The following is a 6,978-nucleotide window of genomic DNA, read 5'->3' on the forward strand; positions in this document are numbered from 1 at the left end:
GTTGAATATATATATTCAAACACACATACATTTTAGGTATGTATTTAGAATCATATGACCTATTGCACAATTTGAGTGTCTGAAAATGGGCCGTTAAGTATTTGTTTTGTAAAAGAAATCTTGTGCTGGTTTGACTGGTTCTGTACCACAAGCCAGCAGTTAACGAACTGTCTGCTATCTTTCCAAAATCAGGTCTGTTTTATCCACCCAAAGTCATTTAATCCTCCACAGCTTGATTAAAATTGCCCACTTGGACAGGAAACTACCCGTCTGGGAACAGGGGAAGTAGATATAGATATAAATGCCTAAGAATGTGTGTAGTATCACCTTACCTGTGTGTTGCCAGCGGATGGCCATAGGCACTTTATACTGCATATTTCATCAAAATAGAGACGCTTATGTGAGTTTGTGCCAGCTAATAGGAAAATGATATTAGTAGTTAATTCAGAGATGACCTACATTTGTCAACCCTGTGACACAGTTCAGAATTATTTGACATATAGGGATACTACAGCTAGTTTTGTTTACTTCATCGATTCTGCAGTGTAAAGCAGTTTTCTGTGAAGAAACTGGCTGTTTTGTTGTGACCTGACCAGATGTTGACAGCATGATGACCAGAAATAAGCAGTGTTAAGTGGCAGTGAGTTTTCTGTGACTGTAGTCGTAATGGTAGTCCTGTCATATGCTGTGTTTGTTTAAATGCCAGAAATGTTTTGCCTCAGATTAAGAAGCACTTTCTGACAAACAACAGCCGTGTGTGTGTCTGTGTGTGTGTGTGTGTCTGTGTGTGTGTGTCTGTGTGTGTGTGTCTGTGTGTGTGTGTCTGTGTGTGTGTGTCTGTGTGTGTGTCTGTGTGTGTGTGTGTCTGTGTGTGTGTGTGTCTGTGTGTGTGTGTGTCTGTGTGTGTGTGTGTCTGTGTGTGTGTGTGTCTGTGTGTGTGTGTCTGTGTGTGTCTCTGTGTGTGTCTCTGTGTGTGTGCCATGGAAACCGCTACAGATCTACAGAAGCCCCCCATACCCATCATTCCCCTCTCATGTCGGCACAGGTTTCAGCTCTGTATGGGTATCAGTGTATAATTTAAGCTTTACCTTATTTGAGCAGTGGGTGTTGCACCTTCCTTTTATATGTGTGACCTTTATAGAGCCCTGAAACAACACAGGTATTCTTTAATTTAAAGCTTATGTTGTAGAATGCAATCAATTTCTTACTTCAATGCTCCACACTCTAGAAAAAAATGTTTCTATAAAACAGTTACTTAAATTAAAGCAAAAATAAACTTTTTTTTTTTATACCCTGGATTTTATGAGAAATGGTAAATAAACCTTTTCCTGTACCAATCTTTTGAAGGTGTAGGAAACAGTACTCACCGGTCTCTATCTTTATCTGTAATTTCTGTAAAGAAAAGATTCATACTTTTAAAAGTTACAGAATTATCGGTCTCTTTTCTAGTTATGATGAAAGTGTGAATGTGCTGTGTTGAAGCACGGCTTAACTACAGACAAAGGCTTTGGAAAAATTTTATTTTTTCTCTTCTTTTTTTCCAGCTTTAGTGAACGGCACATTTGATATAAGGGAAAATTGTGCAAAATTGATTTTCTTTTTGATTTTTTCTTCATCTGTCACATTTCTGTTAATGTCCAAGCTAAATATCTTGTTAGCACATGGCTACCTACATTTAAGACCTAATTGAATTTCATATAATATTGCCATGTCTTTGTGTTTTGTCTCAGTGGAGCCTCAGGTTGCTAATGACAGCTGCCCTCACCAGACAGACTGACATGAATCAGTATAATTATCATAGGAGCATATGGCCATGTTTAACCAATGTTCATCCCAGTTTTCCTTTGTGTTCACTTGAAAAGAGGTGAAAAGAGGTCAGTCGTGTTTGTTTGGAGCTCTTTCTCTCTATATATTACATTAGCAGACAAGCCTGTCTTGCCTTTGATCAGCTGTAGCCCCTACACCCTTTTAAGCAGCCTATATAATCTAATTTAGTTCTGACCCCTGAGCTCTCCAGCTCGTCTCAAACCTGAAGCTGCAGCTCGGCTGTTACATATCACACAGCATAGCATCTGATAGCAACGCTCTCGTTCTTTAGCTCATGTCAGATGACTTTACTTAGGCTAATTGAACTTTAGAGAGACACAGGAAGACCAGCTGTGTTTACTATCAGATGGGACTAGTTTAAAATCATAACTGTAGAATTTTAACTTTTCTGTTGAATTTGTGCTGGTTTATTATATTGTTTACTAATTATTGTGATGTTGGCACTCAACATGTATTTATTAGGTATTAATATAAAAGATTGGTAAGTATTCTGACTCTGCATGTTAAAATATTTTTGGACACTCCTTCAAATGAATGCCTGCGACTACTTCATTTAGAGTTTTATCTATTGCTGACGTGTGCATACTCAGTTTATCTAGTTCATGTATATTCCAAAAGAATATTCCCAATAGAACAGGGCTCACAAAAGCAGATACACATGAACCTATTAGCACCTATTGGCCTTGTATTGGACTACAAAGCCCTCCACCGTTTGAGCTGTAAAGAAATGGAAAGTACTGTGTTTTCTGAAGTAATGGTTCTCTTCCGTAAAGCACTTTTAAAATCAGCTGCATATTCTGGGTTGAGGTATGATGTAGTAATCCTGACATCACTATTGCCATTGCAAATACTCACAGCAAATGCCCTGAATCTAATAGAAAGACTTTCATGGACAGCAGTGACAGGACAAAACTATTTTAAATACACTAATTTTGAACGAAACAATGAATATGCACAGGTCCCAATGCTTTTGTTGATGTAATGTAATGTAGTTGTTTATACAGGCACATTTTTGGGGGTTTTAGATTAATTTTTTTAGTCATTGAGGCTAGACTGTAAATCTTAAAGCTGATATTTTAATTATCTAGACTATAGGGTGCGCTGTGGGATCTCTCCTCTCCACCAGAGGTTTTAGCAGCAGAGAGTAATAACTGCAGTGCTGCAGTGTGTTTTAAGGCTCATAAAAAGCAGCTATGATGTATTAACCCTGCAGAGAGAGAGAAGTAGGAGAGCGTAAGAGTAAGAAAGGTACAAGAGTACAAGAAGTCAAAGAAAAGAAAAAGCTAAAAGCTGAGTGCCTTATGATTTGTAAGTCTGTCTGTTTGTCTGTTAATGCTTCACTAATGAGCTGTCATCATTTAGTGATTTGGTTCTATACTGAAACAGCCAAAGTATACACATATATGTCCCTATGATTGACTAGCAATGTGGTGGAAATACAAGAGCTCTGTTAGTTTTAAAAGTTTTCACCGGCTTATAGAATAATACTGGCTCTGTGGTGCTCCTTTGAGATCCTGGATAACCATTGAAGACCAGGGTGAGAGGAGGTAGCAAAGAATGCAGAAAGGCAGAACAGGACTACAGTGTGTAATTATAGAAATACAAAGTGCTTCTATGTGGTTAGTGGATCTGATAAAATAGGCAGTGAGTGTAGAAATGAGGAGTTGGTGTTAATGTTTAATACTCAAGCTGTTTTTAAGGCATTTGTGGATCTAAGATTTGTGGCCACCAAGGGGCCAGATATTATTTCCAAGTCACACCATGTTTAAACACTTGAATGTTACTTAAAAATGCTTAAACAGTAAAATCTTTGGAGTTAATTTTGTGACAAAGGTTGATCTCGATTTCCAGATGTTATACTTTTGTGTTAAATTCTACATGCATTTTTACTGTACATTTGACAAAATACTTTCAAACACACACAGCATGTGTGAGAATCTTTTTTTATTCATTTTTTAAAACCTTTTCATTTTTATTAATACATACAGCTCAGGAAAAAATTAAGAGACCACTTCAGTTTATTTCAGTTAACCTACGGACAACATTTCTCCCAAATTCCAAATAGAATTTTGTCATTTAAGCAATTAGTTGCAGAAAATTAGAAATGTCTGAAATAACAAAAATTATACAGAGCTTTCTGACCTCAAATAATAAAGAAACACGAGTTCATATTCATGAAGTTTTAGGAGATCAGAAATCAATATTTGGTGGAATAACACTGGTTTTTAATTACAATTTTCATGCATATTGACATGTTCTCCTCTACCAGTCTTACACACTGCTTTTGGACCTTATGCGCCTCCGGGTGCCAAAATTTAAGCAGTTCAGCTTGGTTTGATGGCTTGTGATTATCAGTCTTCCTCTTGATTATATTCCAGAGGTTTTCAAATTGATAAAGTCAAAGAAACTCATCATTTTTAAGTGGTCTCTTATTTTTTCCAGAGCTGTATATATTTTATTAAACCTGGTTCTTTCGTTAGTCATCAAAATGCATAGATATGTCAATTCTGGATCGTTACCTTACGAGATGACTTGAGGTGAATTAAGGTGAGGTGAGTTATTGGATTCTATTTGGCATGTCAGTGTAACTGTCAGCTTACCTTATATAGTAACTAGTAAAAAATATATAAAAACAGTCATGCTCTATATTTAGTTTAATATTCACCTTCCCAAACTCAGGCAGAGGTCATTACCTGAGGCCTGTTGTACTATTTATTGCGTGCACTCAAACTCTCAGACACGAAGATCGATTGCAATCTCTGGCATGTCTGGACATTTGTGCCATAATCACCCCCCTCCTGGCCCCCACCTAGTTTAGCTTGTTTCAAGTTTAAAAATCCTTTTGCTTTCATATAAATCTCTTTATCACTCTTGCAGATTTCCTTGTTGCATTTTTTAGTGACGTCTTATCTGTTTTATCAACTCCATTACGCAGCAATTAGCAACACTAATGCCGCCCATATCCTTCATCACTCTGTACGCTCTTCCGTGTGGCAGTCTGAGAAAAGACTAAACTTGAAAAACAGTGCTGTTCAATATGAGCCTGCAAGGCCTAGCATAATGAGAGTCCTAAGAGTTTGCGTGTACACACACAAACACACACACACACACACACACACACACACAGGACCTCTCCTTTCCTCCTGATGGCAGTTAAACTGAAATACTGTATAATATAACATGTCATCCATTCACCCTGAGAACAATAGCAGGTCTGCTACTTGCCTCATGGCAAAACTTTCCACTTTTTTGCCACAATAGCTACAGATGAGACTGAATTCACTCTGCTTCCTGCCCCGGTCACGGCTGTTTTCACTCCAACAATGTATGTTTGGGCCTGGAGGAGCTTGCACGCTTTAGGCCTAAATTAGAATAATTCGTAACTGTCCAGTGTCAGATAGGCTTACACCTAGAAAGACTAACACAAGGACAGAGGGGAAGGGAGAGACTATGCAGATAAAGTGAAGAAACACTGAAGAGACTCTCTCGCTGGAATTGCTTCTTCTGTATGCATATATTGACGTTGAACTCTTGAACTCTATTTCTCTTAAGGCAGAGAGTAGTATTCCTTGTGTTTTATCCTCTCATCTCCTTTAATAATGTGATATCTCAGCAACTAACATCATCAATGTTTAAAAAAACAAACATAGATCAGACTACAGTTTCAATGATTGTGCCATTCATAACGTTATCTGCTTTATAAGGGGATTTGTACTATTGTTGGTGTTTTTTGCAAGGACCAGACAAACTGTATAAGATGTACAGTGAGTCCAAGAAGTATTTGATCCCTTGCTGATTTTCTTCGTTGGCCCACTAATAAAGACATGATAATTCTATACTTTTAATGGTAGATGTATTCTTACATGGAGAGACAGAATATTAAAAAGAAAATCCAGAAAATAAATCTAAGGAATATATATTAATTGATTTGTATTTCATGGAGTGAAATAATTATTTGATCCCTTAGTATTCATTAGCAGTTCTGGCTTTTACAGACCAGTTAGACACTCCCAATCAACTTGTTACCTGACCTGAAGCCACCTGTTCTCACTAATCACTTGTGTGAAAAACACCTGTCCACAGAATCAGACAGATCACACAGATTTCAAGTCTCCAACATGGGTAAAACCAAAGAGCTGTCACAGGACCTCAGAGTCAGAATTGTTGACCTTCACAAAGCTGGAATGGGCTACAAAAAGATTAGTAAGGTGTTGGATGTGAAAGTAACAACTATTGGTGCAATTATCAGAAAGTTTAAAGAGTATAACATGACAATCAACAGACCTCGGCCCGGTGCTCCAAAGAAGATTTCGCCTCGTGGGGTGGCAATGATGCTGAGAACGGTCAGAAATCGTCCTTCAACCACTCGGCAGGAGTTAGCAAATGACCTGAAGGCAGCTGGGACCACAGTTTGCAAGGAAACAATTGGCAACACTTTGCGCAACAATGAATTCACATCCTGCAGTGCCCGAAAGGTACCCCTGCTGAAGAGAGCACATGTGGAGGCGCGCCTCAAGTATGCCAATGATCATTTGAAAGATGAACCAAGTTATTGGGAGAAGGTTTTGTGGTCAGACGAGACCAAAATTGAACTTTTTGGCCTCAACTCCACCCGCCATGTGTGGAGGAAGAAAAATGCTGCCTATGACCCCAAGAACACTGTGCCCACCGTCAAGCATGGAGGTGGAAGCATAATGTTTTGGGGATGTTTCTCTGCCAAGGGTACAGGGCTACTTCACCGCATCACTGGGAAGATGGATGGAGCCATGTACCGCACAATCCTGAGGGACAACCTCCTCCCCTCTGCCAGGGATCTGAAAATGGGCCGTGGTTGGGTCTTCCAACATGATAACGACCCTAAACATACAGCAAAGGCAACAAAGGATTGGCTCAAGAAAAATCACATTTAAGGTCATGGAGTGGCCCAGCCAGTCGCCAGACCTCAATCCGATCGAAAATCTATGGAGGGAGCTGAAGGTCAGAGTTGCCAAGCGACAGCCCACCAACCTTCATGGTTTAGAGAGGATCTGCAAAGAAGAGTGGGCCAAAATTCCCCCTGGTGTGTGTGCTAAACTTGTGGTTAACTACAACAAACGTCTCACCGCTGTGCTTGCAAACAAAGGCTTTGCCACTAAGTATTGAGTGTGTTTG

Source organism: Astyanax mexicanus, chromosome 23 (assembly GCF_023375975.1).
Source record: "Astyanax mexicanus isolate ESR-SI-001 chromosome 23, AstMex3_surface, whole genome shotgun sequence".
NCBI classification, from domain to species: Eukaryota; Metazoa; Chordata; class Actinopteri; order Characiformes; family Acestrorhamphidae; genus Astyanax; species Astyanax mexicanus.